Genomic DNA, 23,221 nt, shown 5'->3' with positions numbered 1-23,221 from the left:
TTCCTGGGTGGCTCAGATGGTTGGGCATCTGCCTTTGGCTTGGTTTGTGATCTCCAGTTCCTGGGCTTGAGCCCCACGTCCGGCTCCCAGTTCAGCAGGGAGTCTGCTTCTCTCTCTGCCTCTCCCCTTGCATGTGCTCTCTCCCTCTCTGTCTCTCTCTCTTAAATGAATAAAATCTTTTTTTTTTTTAATAAAGATTTTGTTTATTTGACAGAGAGGGATCACAAGTAGGCAGAGAGACAGGTAGAGAGAGAAGGGGAAGCAGGCTCCCCGCCAAGCAGAGAGCCCGATGCGGGGCTCGATCCCAGCACCCTGAGATCATGACCTGAGCCGAAGGCAGAGGCTTTAACCCACTGAGCCACCCAGGCGCCCCATAAGTAAAATCTTTTTTAAAAATTGTTTTAATTGGGGTGCCTGGGTGGCTCAGTGGGTTAAAGCCTCTGCCTTCAGCTTGGGTCATGATCCCAGGATCCTGGGATTGAGCCCCGCATCGGGCTTTCTGCTCGGCAGGGAGCCTGCTTTCCCCTCTCTCTCTGCCTGCCTCTCTGCCTATTTGTTATCTCTGTCTGTCAAATAAATAAAATCTTTTAAAAAATTTTTAAAAATTGTTTTAATTAAAAAAATTTTTAAAGATTTTACTTATTCATACAAATATACATTCTGAAAGCACAATGGAATGTAATTAGAAATCAGTAATAGAATTAAATTTGGGAGATACACAAATACATGGAAATTAAATAGCACACTCCTAAATAACCAATGGGTCAAAGAAGTCACAGAGAAAATTAGAAAATACTTTGAGATAAATGAAAGCAAAAACAGAATATATCAAAACTTACAGTACATAACTAACACCATGTTTAAAAGGAAATATATTAGATGTAAATGGATATATGTGTGTGTGTGTGTGTGTATATATATATATATTTTTTTTAACGATTTTATTTGACAGAGCATGCACAAGCAGGGGGAGTAGCAGGCAGAAGGAGAGGGACAAGCAGACTCCCCACTGAGCAGACAGTCAGACATGGAGCTTGATCATGACTTGAGCTGAAGACAGATGCTTAACCCACTGAGCCACCCAGGCACATATATATATCTATATATATATGTGTATTTTTAAAAATATTTTATTTACTTATTTGAGAAGGAGAGTGAGCAAGAGAAAATGAGCAGGGAGAGGAGCAGAGGGAAAGAGAGAAGGAGACTCCCCACCAAGCAGGAAGCTTAATTCGGGGCTTGATCTTGGGTCTCCTGTATTACAACCTGAGCTAAAAGCAGACACTTAGTTGACTGAGCCACCCAGGTGCATATGTATATATATGTGTGTATGTGTGTGTGTGTGTATTTTTTTTTCTTTTTAAGTAATCACTATCCCCAATGTGAGGCTTGATTTCACAACCCTGAGATTAAGAGTTACATGCTCTTCCAACTGAGCCAGTAAAATGTCCCAATGGCTATATTTATTTATTTAAAAATTTTTTTAGACAGAGAGTGCACATGCACCTGTGAGAGGGTAGGGGGAGGGGCAGAAGGAAAAGGAGAGAGAGGATCTTAAGAATTTTAAGAATCTTAAGAATGCTCCATGCTCAGCAAGCCGGCTTGATCTCATGACCCTGAGTTCATGACCTGAGCCAAATTGTGAATCTGAAACTTAACTGACTGAGCCACCCAGGTGCCCATATTTTTTTTTTTTTAAAGATCTCAAATCAGTAACCTAACCTTCCATCTTAAGAAAGTAGAAAAAGAAGAGCCAACTAAGCCCTAAGCAAGTAGAAGGAAAGAAAGAGTAAAGATGAGAACAGAAATAAATGAACTAGAGAATAGAACGATAGAGAAAATCAATGAAACTAAAAGTCGGTTCCTTTAAAAGAGTGACAAAATTGATGAATCTTTTTGTAGAATGACCAAGAAAAAAAGAAATATTCAAATTAGTAGAATCAGAAATTAAGGAAGGGACATTACTACTGTCCTTATAGAAATAAAAATTATAAGGGAATTCCATGAACAGTTGTGTGCCAATAAATTAGATAATACCTAGATGAAATGGGCAAATTCCTAGAAACACATTAGGTTGGTCTAACATGAAAATCAATCAAATTCATAAATACTAATAGAACAAAGTAACAAAACCACATTATCATTGCAATAGATGCAGAAAAAAATCTTTGACAAAATTCAACATCCCTTCATGAAGAAAACACTAAAAAAACAAGAACGTCCTCGACCTGATAAAACCATTTACAAAACCCACAATTTACATCATACTTCACAGTGAAAGACTGAACATTTTCCCCTTAAGATCAGGAACAAGGCAATGATGTCCATTCTTGCTACTTCTATTCAACTTTGTACTAGATGTTCTAGCCAGGGTTATTATGCAGGAAAAAGAAATAAAAGGCATCTAGAGAAAGAAGCAAAACTATGTCCATTCCCAGATGACATGATCTAATAAGAAAATCCTAAGGAATTCACATAGATACAAAAATATTAGAATAAATGAGTTTAGCAAAGTTTCAGGATGCAAGAACAATATACAAAAGGAACAGTAATCTATAAAGTGTGGCAATGGCATAAACATAGACATAAAATCAATGGGATAAAATTTAGAGGCCAGAAATCAATCTTCACATTTGTGATCAGTTGACTTTTGACAAGGGTGCCAAGACAATTCAATAAGGGAAAGAACAGTCTTTTCAACGTATGTTCCAACTATGGAACAACTGAATATCCACATGCAAAAGAATGAAGATGGAGACCCTTACACTATATGCAAATATCAATTCCAAGTGGATCATAGATGTACATGTAAGAGATAAAACAATAACACTCTACTTTTTAAAAAAATATTTATTTATTAGAGAGAGCATGATCGAGGGAGAGGGGGAGTGGGAGATGGAGGAGGAGACTCCCTGCTGAAGAGGGATTACAGTGCAGGGCTTGATTCCATGACCCTGAGATCATGACATGAGCTGAAGGCAGCCGCCTAAGCCACGGAGCCACCCAGGTGTCCCAGTTATGGTTATTTATTTTTTTAAAAAATCGGGTGCCTGGGTATCTCAGTTGGTTAAGGGGCTGCCTTTAGCTTGGTTGTGGTCCCAGGCTCCTGCGATTGGCTCTCTGCTCAGTGGGAGCCCGCTCCTCCCCCTCCCTCTGCCTGCCACTCTGCCTACTTGTGTTCTTGCTCTATCTCTCTGCCAAATAAATAAATAAAATCTTTTTTAAAAAATCTGCCAGAGAAAGACAAATACCATATGATTTCACTCAAATGTGGAATTTAAGAAACAAAACAGATGAACATAGGGGAAGGGAAGGAAAAATAAGATGAAAACAGAGAGGGAGACAAACCATGAGAGACTCAGATATAGGGAACAAACTGAGTGTTGCTGGAGGGTAAGTGGGTGGGGAGAAGGGATAATTGGGTGATGGGCATTAAGGAGGACACTTCATGTAATGAGCACTGGGTGTTATTTGCAACTGATGAATCACTGAATTCTATCCTTGAAACTAATAATACAGCATATGTTAACTAAATTGAATTTAAATAAAAAATTTTTTAAAAACCTCCTAAAAATGTCTCCTAGAAGACAAATTTAAGTCAACCAAATCATGGATGGAAAAATTATGGAGAAAAGGTTTTGTAGTGAGGAATGAATTTTTTTTAAAGATTTTATTTATTTATTTATTTGTCAGAGAGAGAGAGAGAGAGAGAGCACACAAGCAGGCAGAGTGGCAGGCAGAGGCAGAGAGAGAAGCAGGCTCCCTGCCGAGCAAGGAGCCCGATGTGGGACTCAATCCCAGGACCCTGGGATCATGACCTGAGCCAAAAGTAGCAGCTTAACCGACTGAGCCACCAAGACGTCCCATGAGGAATGAATTTAAATAAATGTCTAAGTCTAAAGAAATGTGAGAATTATGGTTATAAGCAGAAGGTATCATTTTTACCCTTGGGCATTGTAGACAAGATATAATGGAGTTTTACAAGTGACTTTTGCTTCCAAATAGGATGTCGTAGGAGGACAATGTTCCTGCTTTGACAACCTAAAGAAATGCAGAATAAGTTGAAAATATCATTGTTTAAAATACATCAGAGAGCTGGGAAGTAAGGACTTGTTACCTAATTTTAGGTAAACAAAAATTCCAGAATGGGGAGAGGCCTTCTAAGGTACATTGATAATCACTAGCTTCCCCTGCTCCTGGAAACATTTGTTGATTTTAGGTACAGGCTGAGGATCAGTCTTTTTTTTTTTTTTAAAGATTTTATTTATTTATTTGACAGAGAGCGATCACAAGTAAGCAGAGAGGCAGGCAGAGTGAAAGGGGGGAAGCAGGCTCCCCGCTAAGCAGAGAGCCGGATGTGGGGCTTGATCCCAGGACCCTGAGACCATGACCCGAGCAGAAGGCAGTGGCTTAACCCACTGAGCCACCCAGGTGCCCCTGAGATCAGTCTTAACTTAGGCAGAGGGAATCTGTGGGGGCAAAGAAAACCCAGAGGAACTTTTAGCAGGCTATTGGGACTGACTGGAAGGCAGAAGAGCCCCAGTGAATGACTGGTTTTCCATGTGGGGGATTTTCTGAGTTTGAGACCTGCCTGGGAGGCTGTGGAACTTAGCCAAAACTTTAAAGATATTTTTAATTAATTAATTAATTAATTTTGAGAGAGAGAGAGCATGAGTGTGGAGAAGGATAGAGGAGGAAGGACAGGGAGAGAATCCCAAGTCAACTCTACACTGAGCTGGGACCTGGACACAGGGTGGGATCCCATGACCCTGAGATCTTGACCTGAGCTGTAACCAAGAGTCAGATCCTCACTGACTGAGCCACCCAGGTGCCCCTGAACCAAAAGTTTTAAAAAGTCATGGTGCTTAAGAAACCATACCCCATTAGAGGGACATGGTCTCCTCAGTCACACGGTAAATCTCTCCCTCAAGACATTTCTCATCTTTCTAAAAATTTTTATTTATTTTTTCAGAGAGAATGTATGCATGCACGAACAGGGTGTTGAGGGGTGGTTTTGGGCAGAGGAGAGAGAGAAAAATTTTTTAAAGATTTTATTTATTCATTTGACAAAGAGAGAGCACACAAGTAGGCAGAGCAGTGGGCAGAGGGAGAGGGAGAAGCAGGCTCCCCACTGAGCAGAGAGCTCCATGTGGGCTCAATCTCCGGACCCTGAGATCATGACCTGAGACAAAATCAGGAGTCAGGCACTTGACCCACTGAGCCACCCAGGTACCCTGACATTTCTCCTGTTTTGAAGCAGGGGTGGTTGGAGGCTGAAGAGCTAAGCTCAAAGCCCTAGAGGAATGAACTGGAAACACTGTAGTCTTTCAGGGCTGAGATTGTCTATCAAAAGCTTGGTCTGCCTCTGAGGGAAGAACTAGAGGTAGGATAAGTCTAAGACGGCAACTTTGCCAAGACTCATCTCAATCCCTGACTGGATTGTGATGGCCAGCCCCTCAGCCAACCTAACAGAGGGAAGGGGGAATCCTCACTGGTAGATGATAATGTGGTTCCTCTATAATTCTTTTATACACACTGTATGACACATAAGAAAACATTACCAAACACGTGAAGTGGCAGGAAAATGTGACAGATAATCATGTGGGAATAATGAACCACTGAACCAGATCAACAAATGACCAAAATATTAAAGTAGCAAATAAGGACTGAGGGGGAAAAAAAATCCCACAAAACTAAAAGATAAAACAGAAGAAACGATTAACAATATGAACAAATGGAGACTTTCAACAGGTAACTGGAATCTAAAATTTATTAAATAAAAACACTGAAAATACAGTATTAAAAATTAAGAACTCAGTGTAGAGATTTGACAGATGATTGAGGATCACAGAAGAGAGAATTAGGAAACTCAAAGACAGGACAATGGAAAACACTCAAACTGAAGCCTTAAGTGAAAAAAAAAAAAAGTACAAAGTGTTAAAACACGCTGAGGGGCGCCTGGGTGGCTCAGTGGGTTAAAGCCTCTGCCTTCGGCTCAGGTCGTGATCTCAGGGTCCTGGAATGGAGCCCCGCATGGGGCTCTCTGCTCAGCGGGGAGCCTGCTTCCCTTCCTCTCTCTCTGCCTGCCTCTCTGCCTACTTGTGATCTCTGTCAAATAAATAAAATCTTTAAAAAAAAAAAAAGTCCTTAAAAAAAAAAAAAAACACCCGGTGAGGGGTGCCTGGGTGGCTCAGTCCGTTGGGCATTTGCCTTCGGCTCAGGTCATGGTCCCGGGGTCCTGGGATGGAGCCCCGAGAAAGTTGTGCTTCCTGCTCCCTCTCCCGCTCCCCCTACTTGTGCTCTGTCAAGTGAATAAATAAAAGCTTAAAAAACAAAACAAAACACATGGTGAATAAGGTCAAAGAATCTTACATATGTAGTTCCCAGAGGGAAGGAGACAGAATGAAGCAAAAACTGTAGTTGAAGAGACAAAGGCTGAGGATTTCCCTCCTGGGGTGCAAGGCTCTGAAGCACCCCACCCTTGGTATTCAATTATACTCATCTCCCTTCTATTCCAAATCAAATGCCTAAAATTTAATTCATCATCCACTACAAACCTATTGTTTTATGTCAAGACAGTGTATTATAACTATCCATTTATGACTCCCACAATTAGACTGAGGGCTTGCAAGAGAAAGAATACTTCCTATTTACGCTCAAGAAACGTGCGTTGAGTGAATAGTGCTTGAACATTTATCAGGCTGAAGCCACTTTTCTCTCAAATGAGGAAAAAAAATTATAGCTCTGCTGCACAGACCTACGTAAACACCTGTAGGCAGTCACTGTTTGGTGCTGGGACTACAACGCTGAGTAAGACCGGGTTCTGCTCTGCAGGGGAAGTGCTCTCAGTTGAGAGGCGGAGCACAGATAAAGAGGCAATTATTATACCTAGGGGTAAGATCACGGGAAAACCCCCAAGAAAAGCCCGGGCCAGGCCTCAAAGCGCATCCAGTGCAGGAAGGTGCCCCTTCGCTTTTGGCAAAAGGGAAAGAGATTAGCGGTGGTCGGCCTTAGCACTTTTGGGGTTAGAAAGTTGAGAGGAGGCTGAACAGAGGTCTCAAATCCGCCCTGTCGAGCCTCTGCAATTTCTGGATCTCCGTTCCCACCAATCTCACGCGCAGGGAGGGAGACGCGAGTAAGAGACCGTGCGAACCCGCAGGGAACATCTGGCCTATAAACCGGGAGGCCGGGAAGCGCGCCGCCGGAAGCGGAGGGAAGGCGGAGCCACGCCCTAGAGCCGGGCCGCAGCTCTGTCTTCCGCTGCCCCCACCACGGACGGGCGGGGCTGAGGCGGAAGGGCACGGAAGGAGGTGACGCTGTAAGTGAGCGCCGGCGTCGCGGCGGCGGCTGTGAAGGAAGCTCGGTGGCTGTGGCTGCTGCGAGCAGGCCGGGCACCTCCTCACTGACCAGGGCTCCCTAGAACTGGCGGAGGCGGGGCCGCAGGCTGAGCCGCCGCAGTATCTCGACCCCCGGTGCGGCAGGTGCCGGCAGCGAGGGACGTAGGTAAGCAGGAGCCCGGGTGTCAAATCGGAATGACTTACGGACCGGGCTGGCTGGCCGTTCCCGCGCCAGTGCGCGCCAGCTCAGCACCCCGGCCTGGAGGCCTCAGGCGCTGCCCTCCCCCCACACCCGAACCGGAGGCAGCAAATTTCTCCCTGGGCGCTGCTGTTATTTTCTGGGGGGCGGGCAGGGAGCTCGTTCCGAGGCACCGTTGTCCTCCCCTTTTCCTCCCCAGTCTGAACTGTACGACGCAGAAGCAAAGAAAGCTAGCGCCCCCGGCCGCTCCTCCTGAGGCCAGGGAAAGGTTTGAAAGGAAGAGCTGCTGTTAGAGGTTCTCCCGGACTGCGGTTTGGGAATCCAAAGGTTTATATTTGTTTGGACCGTTCTCCTTCCTTCCTGCCTTTGGTTCCTTCAGCCCGCACTCCTGGGACCTTGTTGTAGTGAATGGGTATGGCACAATTAAACGCTAGGGTGGTGGGAAGCTTGTTTTCTATAAAGCTTTCTATTTTTCTATCTATGCTAGTTAGTATCAACCCCCGTTGCACTGGCTCCTGTGCTGGGGGAAGAGGGACGCGGAGAGGATGTGGGAAGTGAGGGTTTTGTATTTAAGAGTCGGAACAGCTGAGTTAAAATCTTAGCCTGCCATTTGGTGGTGGTTTTAATCTTGTGCTAGATACTTCGACATTTTTAACTACACGTAAAGGGGCGCTTTTAAATGCCTATATAAATAGGGAGAATGAAATGGAGTGAAAAAAGCAGAACATCAGTCATTAGATGTTTTGGATTTAAGAATATCCTGGACACTTAATGGTAGGATTCCTAATTATGTCTTTTACGCAGAATAACTAAGTTTGGTATGGAGGAGTGTGTGTGGTTAGAACCTAACTGCAGGCTCTGCTTGGGGTTGTGCAGCATTAGGAAGAGGTCAGACTCTCCTAGCTACCCAGGTATCTTATGTTTATTGATAAAACATTGCTGGTTTATGAGGAATAACCTAAATCAGTTCTGCTTCTTTCTCCAGATAGTTGTGCCCAGTGGGCCTTTTCTAGGAAGAAAAGCTCGAGGGGCTTCATTTACACTTTGGCCCGCTTTAGAAGGAATTCTTCGCACATATTTCTGAGGACCCCTGCACTACGCTTCTAACAGAGTTGAAAATGTGCAGGGAATTGCAGAGAAATGACCCTTTTTAGTGGCTGGATATTACAGTCATGTGTTAATCTGAGGAGCTGCCTTTCTCTGTATTGGAGAGTAAGACATATCCCACTCTGAAGTTTAATAGACCTTAAGTCAGAGGAGTGTTCAGGGAAGAGGGTGTGGCAGTGCAGTCAAGTAATCTGAGTGAAGAGCGCCTGTTCTTACAGTTGCTTGGTCAGACAAATTAAGGATGCTTTCCTTTCCTCTTCAGTGGAACATGATGCTGATGGCTGTCATGCATTATGTAGCCAAGTGCAATCTCCAGTTCCTTTAGTACAGAGTTGCACATGGACACAGAAGGGATCTTGAGGGTCATCTAATCCAGTGGTTCCAAAAACTGGCTGGGCATTGGAATCATTTGGGGAATTAATACAAAAGTCTGCATGCCTGGGTGCTCTTTCAGTAGATCGGAAGTGTGATCTCTGTATTTATGGTTTTTAAATAGCTTCTCAGGTGATACTCATGTTTTGAAAACCAGGTGTAGAGCAGGTTTCACTTATTAGTTTATGAACAGGCTCCCAGACAAAGTGTAATGTCCTTAACAAATAACTTTACTTAAGTAAAGAATAGTACTCTTTCAGGTTTTGTACCACTTTGAGCCCAGAAGATAGGTCCTGTAAGTCAGTAGCTCAGTATAATTCTTTTTGTATTTTCCTGTGCATTAAAACTTCTTAAAGCCCTCTGATGAAAGTATTATATTTTACAGTAAAATGTCTTACTAAATGTTGCTTGGGTTGTTTTTTGGCATAAGTATATAAAGGTTATATCACTTTGTACGTCAGTTTTTTTGTAGGCTTTTATGCCAAGCTTTCATAAACCATGGAAAAATTTCAATTTAAGAAAATTTTCCTTTTGCTTTGGCTTATAAACCCAGTGCACTATACACAGGTTGCCTTTTTTTTTTTCTTTCTTTAAACCCCTTCCTCCATCCTGGTATGCATGGCCACTTTGTATCACTAATTAGCTTCCAGTGGAGTGCACTGTGCTCTGAAGGTCTCTGATTGCCTATAAACACCTAATTTAATTAGAGGCTGTCAGTATTTAAGCTTGAATTTTTAGTCCTTTTTCTTTTCTTGGTTTAGTTGTAATGTGCCACTGATTTAAAGCATTTGGTAGATGCCTGGAAAGGATCAACTGATTAGGTGATAACAGTGCTTCACATGCACTTTTCTTAGCGTGGAAAAGCCTCTTGATAGGTAGGTAGGTAGATAGATATTTTTTTTTCATCACATTCATATGAGAGATATATATGTACTTTTCTTAGAGTGGAAAAGCTCTATATCCATCTTATGAGGCTTTTCCACTCTAAGAAAGGTACATATGAAGCACTGTTACCACCTAATCAGTTGATCATATATATATATATTGCTTTAGTATTCCTATTCTGTGTTATTAGTAGAGATGGAAATGGACCCTACTTTACAAATCCTCCAGAGGTGGATGCTGAATTATTTTCTAAAAGTGATCTTGTTTATAATATGTTACCTTTCTACTACCAGATGACAAAGGGCATTCTAAACTTGCTCATTAATAAAAACATGTTAACAGGGTGCCTCGCTGACTTAGTCCGTAAAGCATGTGACTCTTGATCTTGGGGTCATGAGTTTGAGCCCCACATTGGGTATAGAGATTACTTAAATAAATAATTAAAATAAACAAACCATGTTAACATGCATTGTACATGAATTTGAGTCTAGAGAAACCTATGATACATGTCTGGGGTAAAAAGCCAAGTCATGGAGTCTGTAAATTTTTTATTTATGTCTGAAATACCCTAATTCTGAGGTTTTAAAAGATTTTATTTATTTATTTGACAGACAGAGTTCACAAGTAGGCAGAGAAGCAGGCAGAGAGAGAGGAGGAAGCAGGCCCCCCGCTGAGCAGACAGCCCGATGCGGGGCTCGATCCCAGCACCCCGGGACCATGACCCGAGCCGAAGGCCGAGGCCTTAACCCACTGAGCCACCCAGGTGCCCCCCCCCTTTTTTTTTTAAGATTTTATTTATTTATTTGACAGAGAGATCACAAGTAGGCAGAGAGGCAGGCAGAGAGTGAGGGAGAAGCAGGCTCCCTGCTGAGCAGAGAGCCTGATGCCGGGCTCGATCCCAGGACCCTGAGATCATGACCTGAGCCGAAGGCAGAGGCTTAACCCACTGAGCCACCCAAGCGCCCCCAGAGCAGACTTTTCAAGCAGAGGTACTTAAAAAGGATAAATATGGACCCAGAGTCCCAATTTTAGTCTAAGCCGATATTACAGATTTAACATAGAAATAGAGGCAGGGTGAGGGTAGTAACGTGAAGACCTAGTGAAAGTCATCTCCTGGTTCTTCAGACAGTCCTCTATGTCTATGAGAACTTGAGATCAAAACTGGAGACTTAATCTACTTTTTATACAGTGGCTGAATGTGATAAAAGTATTACCAGTAGGGACTACAAATGCGTAAGTCTCTGGTTCTCAATCTTGGTCTTTTTTATGGTTCCTTCATGTTCTCCGATGCCAATGGGCATTATTTTTTTGTTTGTTTTTGTTTTTGTTTTTAATCTTGTTTCCTGTAGCCCCAGCCCAAGCTGGCGTTGGCCTCAAGTGACTGGCAGAAGGTACAGCCAGCCTCGGGTGTGATTGGTAGGGAGTTATCCTGAGTTTATTTGTAAGAGGAGCAAAAATTAGAGCTTAGGCTAAACACACACATGAAGAGTGTTAAGATGCCTGCTGGGGGCCACCTGGGTGGCTCAGTCAGTCAAGCGTGCCTGACTCTTGGTTTTGGCTTGGGTCCAGATCTCAGGGTCCTCTGATTGAGCCACACATCAGGCTCCATCCTCAGGTAGAGTGTGCTTGATGTTCTCTCTTGCTCTCCCTCTTCTCTTCCTGCTCGTGCTGTTTCTCTAGAATAAATAAATCTCTAGTGGCAAAAAAATCTTGTTTCCTACTATAAGCCATTCATTTTCTCATATTTCTGGGATGGGTAACCCCATCCCTATTTATTTGCTGTACAACAGCTATGACTGTCTTTTTACCTCTGCTAAAAAGAACTTTTTCATAGCAGTGCTTGAGTTAACCTGTATGGTGGCTGCACTGCAAACATTTCCCCAAATATTGGATCCCTTAAGGATTGTTCAGACTTAGGGCTGTCTGGGAGTCAGTATCTCATAAAAGTTGAAAGCTCTTTTTTTTTTTTTTTTTTTAAGATTTTATTTATTCGAGAGTGACAGAGAGTGAGCAAGAAAGAGAAAGCACAAGCCAGGGAGAGAAGCAGAAGGAGAAGTAGACACCCTGCTGAGCCCAAAGCGGGGCTTGATCTCAGGACCCTGAGATCATGACCCGAGCCGAAGGCAGATGCTTAACCGACTAAGCCACCAAGGCTCCCTGAAAGCTCATTTTTGTTTTCATTGTGTGTGTGTTTTATGTCTGAACATATGTTGGTATTTGGTGAACATGAATACAACAGCAGTGTCAAGAATACTGGGGCAGAAATGTAGAGGAACCACCTGTGGAGGTTGCTTTTAATTTTAATTACATGTAGTTGGGAGTGCATGCTTGGGATTTGTGGATTTTAGGGTATACTGATGGATTCTTTATTGGAGAACCTTCTGTAGCAACATCTTTGGCTTTCCTCTTGAGTGAGTTAGATTCCTCAAAAAAGAATTTTCAGTTCTTCTGCTTGGAGCTTGTAAGCTGGCATCTAGCAGTCTGGGTTAGAGGTCTTAGCCCTTAGTGTGTAAACTCTGCTTACGTTCATTTAACTCAACTCTTTTCAGTATGATACCTTTATTCTTAGCTGGACCAGCTATTTTCAGTCCAGGAATCCATTGTTTTACCAATAGCCAGTAGCCAAATGTAGCAATTTAAATTTAATAATTAAAATTAAAGAATAAGTTTCTCATTTGCATCATAGACACATTTCAAGTGGTCAGTAACTGTATGTGTCCAGAGGCTACCATATAGGACAGGGTGGATATAAACTGTTTCTATTATTGTGGAAGTTTTATTGGATATACTGTTTTAGTATAGAAAATAATGCTCCATGCTTCTGCAAGGGTGGGATAGGGGTAGTTGGCTGTATTTTGTGGAGAGTAGGAGGGTATCTAAGTGATTTGACCAATCTTCTTTTTAGCACCATGTTCATATCTCTTTTATAGAACCTGTTGCTGCCAATTCCTGACCTGTTTGGAGGCACTGTTGTATAAATTGGATTGCTTTCCTCATTACAAGCTTGAGATTAACTCTCTTCACTCTTTTTTTTCTTTTTTAATTTTCTTCATTCTTTATGTCAATCTGCATTTTGACCTCCAAAAGGATTTGTTGTTCTCTCTTCCATTTTGTGTATGTATGCTTAAAAAAAAAAGAAGCCCAAACTCTTTGACCTGTATATTTTATTGTATATAAATTATATCTTAAAAAATGAAAAAACAATGCTTTATTTTCATCTTAATGGGACTTAGGAGGGAGTAAGAGTAAAATGTATTCAATCTGCCATCTTTTCCCATAAGTAAAGTATCCTGTCAGCATTTAAATATGTACAACTGTCTCCATCAAAAAACCTCTGCTTGGTCTCTCTCCGATTTACTCGGGCTTCTTGAGCAGTTTTATATATGGTCGTCTTTACTCCATCCTGGTTTTGTCCTCTTCATTCTACTAAAATTTTTCTTACAAATGTCATGACAATCAAATGAAGACTTTTTAATTTAATTTAATTTTACTTTTTTCATTTTCAGTTTTTATTGGGATTGTAATGGCAGTATATTTGGGAGATTAATTTTTCTTTTTTTAAATTCAGTAAAAAATTAATCTTTTAAATAAGCCACTGTATAGTACATCATTAGTATATATGTATATATTTATTTATATTAACATATAATGTATTATTTGTTTCAGGGGTACAGGTCTGTGATTAATCAGTCTTACACAATTCACAGCACTCACCATAGCACATACCCTCCCCAATGTACATTGCCCAGCCACTCCATCCCTCCCCTTTCCCTCCCCTCTAGCAGCTGTCAGTTTGTTTCCTGAGATTAAGAGTCTCTTATGGTTTGTTGCCCTCTCTGGTTTCGTCTTGTTTCATTTTTCCCCTCCCTTCCCCGATGATCCTCTGTCTTGTTTCTCAAATTCCTCATATCAGTGAGATCATATGATAATTGTCTTTCTTTGATTGACTTATTTCGCTTAGCATAATAACCTCCGGTTCAATCCACGTCATTGCAGATGGCAAGATTCAGGTTTTTTGAGGGCTGCATAATACTCCATTGTGTGTATGTATATTTACCACATCTTCTTTATCTATCCATCTGGTGATGGACATCTAGGCTCTTTCCATAGTTTGGCTATTGTGGACATTGCTGCTATAAACATTGGGGTGCACATTCCCCTTTCTAATCACTACATTTATATCTTTGGGGTAAATACCAAGTAGTGCTATTGCTCAGTCGTAGGGTAGCTCTATTTTCAACTTTTGAGGAACCTCCATGTTGTTTTCCAGAGTAGTTGCACCAGCTTGCATTCCAACCAACAGTGTAGGAGGGTTCGCCTTTCTCGGTATCCTTGCCAACACCTGTCATTTCCTGACTTGTTAGTTTTAGCCATTCTGACTGGTGTGAGGTGGTATCTCACTGTGGTTTTGATTTGTATTTCCCTGACACCAAGTGATGTTGAATACTTTTTCATGTGTCTGTTGGCCATTCGGGTGACTTCTTTGCAGAAACTTCTTCATGTCTTCTGCCTGTTTCTTTCTTTTTTTTTTTTTTTAAGATTCTATTTATTCACTTGACAGGCAGAGATCACAAGCAGGCAGAGAGACAGGCAGAGAGAGAGGAGAAAGCAGGCTCCCTGCTGAGCAGAGAGCCCGATGCGGGGCTCGATCCCAGGACCCCAAGACCATGACCCGAGCCGAAGGCAGAGTCTTTAACCCACTGAGCCACCCAGGCGCCCCTTCCGCCTGTTTCTTGATTGGATTATTTATTCTGTGCGTGTTGCGTTTGATAAGTTCTTCATGGATTTTGTATACTAGCCCTTTATCTGATATGTCATTTGCAGATACCTTCTCCCATTCTGTCAGTTGTCTTTGGTTTTGTTGACTGTTTCCTTTGCTGTGCAAAAGCTTTTGATCTTGATGAAGTCCCAATAGCTCATTTTTGCCCTTGCTTCCCTTGCCTTTAGTGATGTTTCTAGGAAGAAGTTGCTGTGGCTGAGGTCGTAGAGGTTGCTGCCTGTGTTCTCCTCAAGTATTTGGATGGATTCCTGCCTAACATTGAGGTCTTTCACCCATTTTGAGTCTGTTTTTATGTGTGGTGTAAGGAAATGGTCCAGTTTTATTCTTCTGCATGTGGCTGTCCAATTTTCCCAACACCATTTGTTGAAGAGACTGTCTTTTTTCCATTGGCCATTCTTTCCTGTTTTGTTGAAGATTAGTTGACCATAGAGTTGAGGGTCCATTTCTGGGCTGTCTCTTCTGTTCCATTGATCTATGTGTATGTTTTTGTGCCAGTACCATACTGTCTTGATTACAGCTTTGTAGTAGACCTTAAAGTCTGGAATTGTGATGCTGCCAGCTTTGGTTTTCTTTTTCAACACTCCTCTGGCTATTCAGGGTCTTCTCTGGCTATTCGGGATCTTTTCTGGTTCCATATAAATTTTAGGATTATTTGTTCCATTTCTTTGAAAAAAGTTGAGGGTATTTTGATAGGGATTATGTTAAATGTGTAGATTGTTCTAGGTAGCATAGACATTTTCACAATATTTGTTCTTCCAATCCATGAGCACGGAACATTTTTTCATTTCTTTGTGTCTTCCTCAATTTCATTCATGAGTATTCTGTAGTTCTCTGTGTACCAATTCTTTGCCTCTTTGGTTAGGTTTATTCTTGTTATTTTATGGTTTTGGGTGCAGTTGTAAATGGGATCAATTCCTTAATTTCTTTCTTCTGTCTTGTTGTTGTTGTATAGAAATGCAGCTGATTTCTGTGCATTGACTTTATATCCTGACACTTTACTGAATTCCTGTATGAGTTCTAGCAGTTTTGGAGTGGAGTCTTTTGGGTTTTCCACATGAAGTATCATATCATCTGCAAAGAGTGAGAGTTTGACTTCTTTGGCAATTCGGATACCTTTTATTTCTTTTTGTTGTCTGATTGCTGAGGCTAGGACTTCTAGTATAGAATAGTAGTGGTTCTAGTAGTAGTTCTAGAATAGTAGTGGTGATAGTGTACATCCCTGCCATGTTCCTGACCTTAGGGGAAAAGCCCTCAGTTTTTCCACGTTGAGAATGATATTTGCTGTGGGTTTTTCATAGATGTCTTTTATGATATTGAAGTATGTACCCTCTATCCCTACACTGTGAAGTGTTTTGATTGAGAAAGGATGCTGTGCTTTGTCAAATGCTTTTTCTACATCTATTGAGAGTCATATGGTTCTTGTTCTTTCTTTTATTAATGTATCATATCACATTGATTTGCGGATGTTGCATCAACCTTGCAGCCCAGGAATAAATCCCTCTTGGTCATGGTGAATAATCCTTTTAATGTACTGCTGAATCCTATTGGCTAAGGTTAGATTTTATTTATTAGATTAAGGTTTTATTTATTTATTTGAGAGAGAGCAAGCATGAGAGGGGGAGGGTCAGAGGGAGAAGGGGCTCCTTGCTGAGCAGGGAGCCCGATGTGGGACTCGATCCTGGGACTTGAGGATCATGAGCTGAGCTGAAGGCAGTCACTTAACCACGTGAGCCACCAAGGCGTCCTTGGTGAAAATGTTTGCATCCATGTTCATCAGGGATATTGGTCTGTAGTTCTCTTTTTTGATGGGGTCTTTGTCTGGATTTGGGATCAAGGTAATGCTGGCCTTATAAAATGAGTTTGGAAATTTTCCTTCCATTTTTTTTTTTTAAAGATTTTTATTTATTTATTTGACAGAGAGAGATCACAGTAGACAGAGAGGCAGGCAGAGAGAGAGAGAGGGAAGCAGGCTCCCTGCTGAGCAGAGAGCCCGATGTGGGACTCGATCCCAGGACCCTGAGATCATGACCTGAGCCGAAGGCAGCGGCTTAACCCACTGAGCCACCCAGGCGCCCCCCATTTTTATTTTTTGAAACAGTTTCAGGAGAATAGATATTAATACTTCTTTCAATGTTTGGTAGAATTCCCCTGGGAAGCCATCTGGCCCTGGCTCTTGTTTGTTGGGAGATTTCTGATTACTCCTTCAATTTCCTTACTGGTAAGGGTCTGTTCAGGTTTTCTATTTCTTTGTGGTTCAGTTTTGGTAGTTTATACATCTCTAGGAATGCATCCATTTCTTCCAGATTGTCTGATTTGCTAGCGTGCAGTTGCTCATAATATGTTCTTATAATTGTTTGTATTTCTTTGGTGTTGGTTGTGATCTCTTTCATTCTTTGGGTCCTTTCCCTTTTATTTTTGATAAGTCTGGCCAGGGGTTTATCAGTCTTATTAATTCTTTCAAAGAACCAGCTCCTAGTTTCGTTGATCTGTTCTACTGTTCTTTTGGTTTCTATTTCATTGATTTCTGGTCTGATCTTTATTATTTCTCTTCTGCTGGGTTTAGGCTTTCTTTGCTGTTCTTTCTCCAGCTCCTTTAGGTGTAGTGTTAGGTTGTGTAGTTGAGACCTTTCTTGTTTCTTGAGAAAGGCTTGTCTTGCTATATACTTTCCTCTTAGGACCACCTTTGCTGCATCCCAAAGATTTTGACCAGTTGTGATTTCATTTCATTTGTTCCTATGAATTTTTAAAATTCTTCTTTAATTTCCTGGTTGACTTCAGTTATTCTTTAGTAGGATGCTCTTTAGCCTCCATGTATTTGAGTTCTTTCCAACTCTCCTCTTGTGGATGAGTTCTTGTTTCAAAGCATTATGGTCTGAAAATATGCAGGGAATGATCCCTATCTTTTGGTATCTATTGAGACCTGATTTGTGACCCAGAATGTGATCTATTCTGGAGAATGTTCATGTGCATTAGAGAAGAATGTGTATTCTGTTGCTTTGGGATGGAGTATTCTGACTGTATCTGTGATGTCCATCTAGTCCATTGTGTCATTTAAAGCCTTTATTTCCTTGTTGATCTTTTGCTTAGGTGATCTCTCCATTTCAGGGAGGGGGTGTTAAAGTCCCTTACTATTATTGTATTATTATCAGTTTTGTATTATTATATTATTATCAGTGTTTCTTTGATTGTTAATAATTGGTTTAATAATTGGCTGCCCCCATGTTAGGGACATAGATGTTTAAAATTGTTAGATCTTCTTTTTGGACAGACCCTTTAAGTATGATACAGTGTCCTTCCTCATCTCTTATTTTAATCTTTGGCTTAAAATCTAATTTGTCTGATATAAGGATTGCCACCCCAGCTTTCTTTTGATGTCAATTAGCATGGGAAATGCTCACTTTAAATCTGAAGGTGTCTGGATCTAAAATGAGCCCCTTGCAGACAGCATGTCAATGGGTCTTGTTTTTTTTGTTTTGTTTTTGTTTTTTTAATTTTATTTATTTATTTGACAGAGAGAGAGAGAGATCACAAGTAGGAAGAGAGGCGGGCAGAGAGAGAGGAGGAAAGCAGGCTCCCCACTGAGCAGAGAGCCCAATGCAGGGCTCGATCCCAGGACCCTGGGACCATGACCTGAGCCGAAGGCAGAGGCTTTAACCCACTGAGCCACTTAGGTGCCCCAAATAGCTTTTTGATTTCAACTCGGTTGGATTTTAGTTCTTTTATTTCCCCAGAAAGGGATTCTCTGCTATCTTCTATGCTTTTTTTTAAGCTCAGCTAGTATCTTTATAATCATCATTCTGAACTCTAGTTCCAGCATCTCACTAATGTTTGTACTGATTAGGTCCCTAAGAGTCGGTACTGCCTCTTGTTCTTTTTTTTTTTTTTTTTGGGGTGAGTTTTTCTTCCTTGTCTTTTGTCCAGAGAAGAAGAGATGAATGAGAGAACAAAATGCTAAAAGGGTAACAATGACCCCAGAAAGATATACTCTAAACAAATCAGAGGTGATCCAAAGCTGGGGGGAAAAGAAAGGAAAAAAAAAATGATCAGGCTGGTGAATAGAACAGAGCCATACACTTGATTTGGGGTGTATTTTGGTCTGTTAGAAGAAACTTCCTCCCAAAATTTTAAAGAAAGAAAAAAAATATATATATGTTAAATACAATGAAGTGATAGAATATGACTGAAAATGAAAATGAAAAGATTTTTTAAAAAGTAGTGATAAGATGGTTAAAATAAGAAAGAGGAAAAATTAAAATAGAAAAATAAAGAAAATTTTAAAAATTTAACTTTGAAAGACTAAAGAATCACGGAGAAAAAGCCATGAATTCTATGTGCTGTATTCCCCTAGCACTGGAGTTTTGCAGTTCTCATTCATCTGTATACTTGGTCTTGGCTGGATGTTCCTGCTGATCTTCTGGGGGAAGGGCATGTTGCAGTGATCCTCAAGTGTCTTTGCCCAAGGTGGAATTGCACTGCTCTTGCCAGGGGCCGGGCTACATAATCTGCTTGGGTTTGCTCTCCGTAGCTTTTGTTCCCTGAAAGCTTTCTGTACAGCTTTGGAGAACGAGCATGCAAATGGTCGCTGAGGCCCCCACCTTCAGCGAGCCCTCAGAGAAAAGAAGTCAATCACTCCTGTTTCCCTGGTCTCCGGCCATGCTCTGTGCTCACCTGGCCTGTGACCAAGCATTTCTGTCTCTGGCACACCGCCCTGTTTGGAGTCTCCAAATCCAGCAGATTCCTGCAGCATGCTCCCATGCTGCTCCTTCCAGTGGAGGAAGTGGGGGGTGGTCTCCCCGAATCTGCCACTTGTGAAGTCCCTGCTGGTAGAGTAGTGGCCCGACTTTGCCTTGGATCATGGTTTATGGCAACTGCGAGCTGAGAGACCACTCCTTGGCTCTGTCTTTGCAGCTGGCTTCCCTGCTCCGATACCTGGGAGCTCTGCCGCACTCAGGAACTCACTGTCTTTCTGTGATCCCGAGGCTTCTGAGACCACACTGTCCCAGGGAGGATTCCACCCCCCACCCCAGCTTAATCACTGGAGCGACGTCCCTCTGTGGAGCAGATTTCTAAAAGTTCTGATTTTGTGCTCTGCTGCTCCATCCCTTGCATGTAGCCAGCAGATGGAGCCCCCCCCCACCCCCGCCCAGCAGTCTATCTTCCTGTATATTGCTTCTGATTCACTTCTCTGCACGTCCTACCTTCCAGAAGGTAGTCGCTTTTCTGTTCATGGAATTGCTGTTATTCTTTTCTTTGATCTCCTGTTGAGTTAGTGTAGGTGTTCAGAATGGTTTGATAACTAGCTGAATTCCTGGGACCGGATGAAATTTAGGTCTCCTACTCCTCTGCCATCTTGCTCCTCCCATCATTAGTTTTTGTTGTAGTATTCAGTGATTCTTTAATTGCATGTATACAACATGTGCCTTCCTTTAACCCATTACCCTGTTACCCCATCGCCCCACTCCCTCCCCTCTGAAACCCTCAGTTTGTTTCCCAGGGTCCATAATCTCTCATGGTTAGTCTCCCTCTCTGATTTCTCCCCCTTCAGATTTCCCTCCCTTCCCCTATGATATCCTCTGTGCTATTACTTATGTTCTACATATGAGTGAAACCCTATGATAATTATCTTTCTTTGCTTGACTTATTTCACTTAACATAATCCCTTCCAGTTCCCCTCATGTTGATGCATCTTTTCTGATGGTTGAATGATATTCCATTGTATATATGTACCACATTTTCTTTATCCGTTCATCTGTTAAAGGGCATCTCAGCTCCTTCCATAGTTTGGCTATTGTGGACATTGCTGCTATGAATATTGGGATGCATGTGCCACTTCTTTTCATTACATCTGTTTCTTTGGGGTAAATACCTAGTAGTGCATTGGTGGGTCTTAGGGTAACTCTATTTTTAACATCTTGAGGAGTCTCCATGCTGTTTTCCAGAGCGGCTCTAACAGCTTGCTTTCCCACCACCACAAACGGAGACTTTTAAATCCTTCTCTCTTTTTTTTTTTACTTTACTTTCCCTTCCTTCCTTTCTCTCTCTCTCTTTCTTTTTCTTTTTTTTGTCGTGATCTTCCTGCCGATCTTGGAGCTCAAACTCATGACCCTGAGATCAAGAGTCTCATGCTGTACTGAGTCAGCCAGGCAACCAGTCCTTGTCTTGATTGACTTTTCACTAGCCTTTGACCATTTCCCTCCTTCTAGAAACTTAATTATCTGCCTCTTCCCCTGTTCATTTCTTCTCACTTCCCTTTGTTAAGTAGTCTTTTCCTTTACCTCACTGTTATATCCTAAAGTTCCTCAGAAGATTGCCATAGGGTGCGTCTGCTTCTGCCTCTTACAGATTCTCCCTAGGTGAGCTTATTAGTTTCCATAGCTTTAGTTACTATAAGCTGATGGCTTAAAATGGAATTCCCGTGATATCTTCTTCTTAGACTTCCTGACCCGTATATCCAATAGTGTATGTCCACTTGGATTTCCTTAGGTCACCTCAGATCTAACATGTCTAAAACTAAAGGCATAGCTGGTATAATCTTCTTCTAATCTTTCTCCATTTGTTCCATATAAATTATGCAAATGTACAATAAAATATACAAACCATCTATTTTATGGAGTAAACATCTTATTAATAAGATTTTTCAGTGATTATATTACTTTTAAGTATTGGGAAGAATAAATTCCAAATCTTTTATGTTGGTAGTACACAGTGAGAGTATATTTGAATTTCATAGTAAGAAGTGTATTTTAGGGATGCCTGGGGTGGCTCACTTGGTTAATGGTGTGCTTTTGGCTCAGGTCCTGGGGTTGAATTCCACGTCAGACTCCCTGCTTGGTGGGAGCCTGTTTCTCCCTCTCCTCCCTGCTCATGCTTGCTCTTGCTATCTCTGTCTCTCCTCTCAAATAAATAAATAAATAAATAAAGTCTTTTTAAAAAGTTTATTTTAAATGTCTTTTTCCATTGATAAAGAAGTAAAGTAAAATAAAGTACCCTAAACCAGAGGTTGCCAACTTTCTTTGTTCACAGCCCCCTTCATGACTTTTTCATAGTGCCCTTAGGCCGAGTAGTTTATTAAGTAATTAGTAATGGCTTTAGGTAGTTAGATCTAAACAACTTAATAAGTATCCCCTAGTAACCTATTAGTTGTTTTAAAAAATACACATAAATTGAAAGACAATATAGTTTATTTCATTCTTTTTTTTTTTTTTAAGATTTTATTTATTTATTTGTTAGAGAGAGGGAGAAAGTGAACACAGGCAGACAGAGTGGCAGAGGGAGAAGCAGGCTCCCTGCGGAGCAAGTAGCCCGATGTGGGACTCGATCCCACGACGCTGGGATCATGACCTGAGCCGAAGGCAGCCGCTTAACCAACTGAGCCACCCAGGCGTCCCTAGTTTATTTCATTCTTAATAAACCACAGTTACATAATGCACTTATTGAGCACTACAGAACTTCTCAAACCTTGGAACTATTAGACACTGCCACCCACATTTCCTGTTCCAAATTGATTTTTGTGCAGTATTTTTTTTTTTTTTTTGTCATCACAGCAACCAACAAAAACCCAGGTTTGCAAAGATATGATGTCATCAAAAGGAATATACCAGGATATAATTTGAAACTGAATTATATTAAACTGGTAGTTTGTGGAGTGCTTGACAGGTGTGACAGATAAAGAATATCATTTTTTCCCCTCTGATTTCAAATACTTTACATCCCTGTGAAGTTACTGCAGAACCCCAAGGTACCTTGGCACACATTTTAGGAATTGTGGGCCTAAAGTGTTAATAGTTTGGTGTAAATTCCTTTTTTTTTTTTTTTTTTTTCTTAAAGATGTGTTTGTTTGCCAGGGGTAGGGGCAGAGGGAGAAAGAATCTCAACCAGACTCACAGGGCTCAAATCTCATGATCCTGAGATCATGACTTAAGCTGAAACCAAGAGTCAGATGCTTACCTGACTGAGCCACCCTGTGGCTGAGCCTCTTGTATAAATTCTTTTAGACATTTTTCAACCTATAAACTCTTAAAATATACACACATTTTTTTTTCTTTTTAACAAAAATGTGTTCATACGTATTTAGCAACTTTTTTTTTTCATTCAATGGTGTATTATTATGGTAAAGAAATTGGGTTGAATGTACATATTTAATTCCACACCAGCCTGAAAACTCCTTTAAAACTATAGAGAAGTGAGGGGTCCCTGGCTGGCTCAGTCAGTAGAACTCATGACTTGATCTTGGAGTGATGAGTTCAAGAGTCATGTTGGACATAGAACTTAACTTAAAAACTGTAGAATTGTTGTTGTTAGGTTTGTTTTTGTGTTTTCTGCAAATGACAAAGAATGGAAGCAGTGAGAATAACAACATTCTGCAAGCTGGAAAGCAGAAAAGATTAGTGGTAACTGGTTAGGAGACTTGAGAAAGCTGAATCCTAAACCAACAAGTGGAGAGAGCCAACGAGTAATCATGTTTGTTTTTTAGAACCTTTTAAAAGTTTCAGAATTAGTGGTGTCTTGTACTGTGGAAGTGAAGGTGAAAGTGAGACCAAA

General features: G+C 41.3%; 1 protein-coding gene across 2 annotated transcripts in view; it reads left to right on the top strand.

The window, feature by feature from the left end:
- The first annotated feature begins 7,300 nt into the window (after positions 1-7,300).
- SENP5 (SUMO specific peptidase 5) overlaps positions 7,301-23,221 on the top strand; it is a 49,188-nt gene continuing 33,267 nt past the window's right edge. For both annotated transcript variants that reach the window (XM_080829516.1, XM_080829515.1), the window contains exon 1: positions 7,301-7,503. The gene's annotated coding sequence lies outside the window, so the exon portion shown is untranslated. The remainder of the gene's footprint in view (positions 7,504-23,221) is intronic.

The sequence above is a fragment of the Martes martes genome, assembly GCF_963455335.1.
Source record: "Martes martes genome assembly, chromosome: 1".
NCBI lineage: Eukaryota > Metazoa > Chordata > Mammalia > Carnivora > Mustelidae > Martes > Martes martes.
Note: the sequence above shows the minus strand (reverse complement) of the source record. Positions and strands in the feature narration are given on the sequence as shown.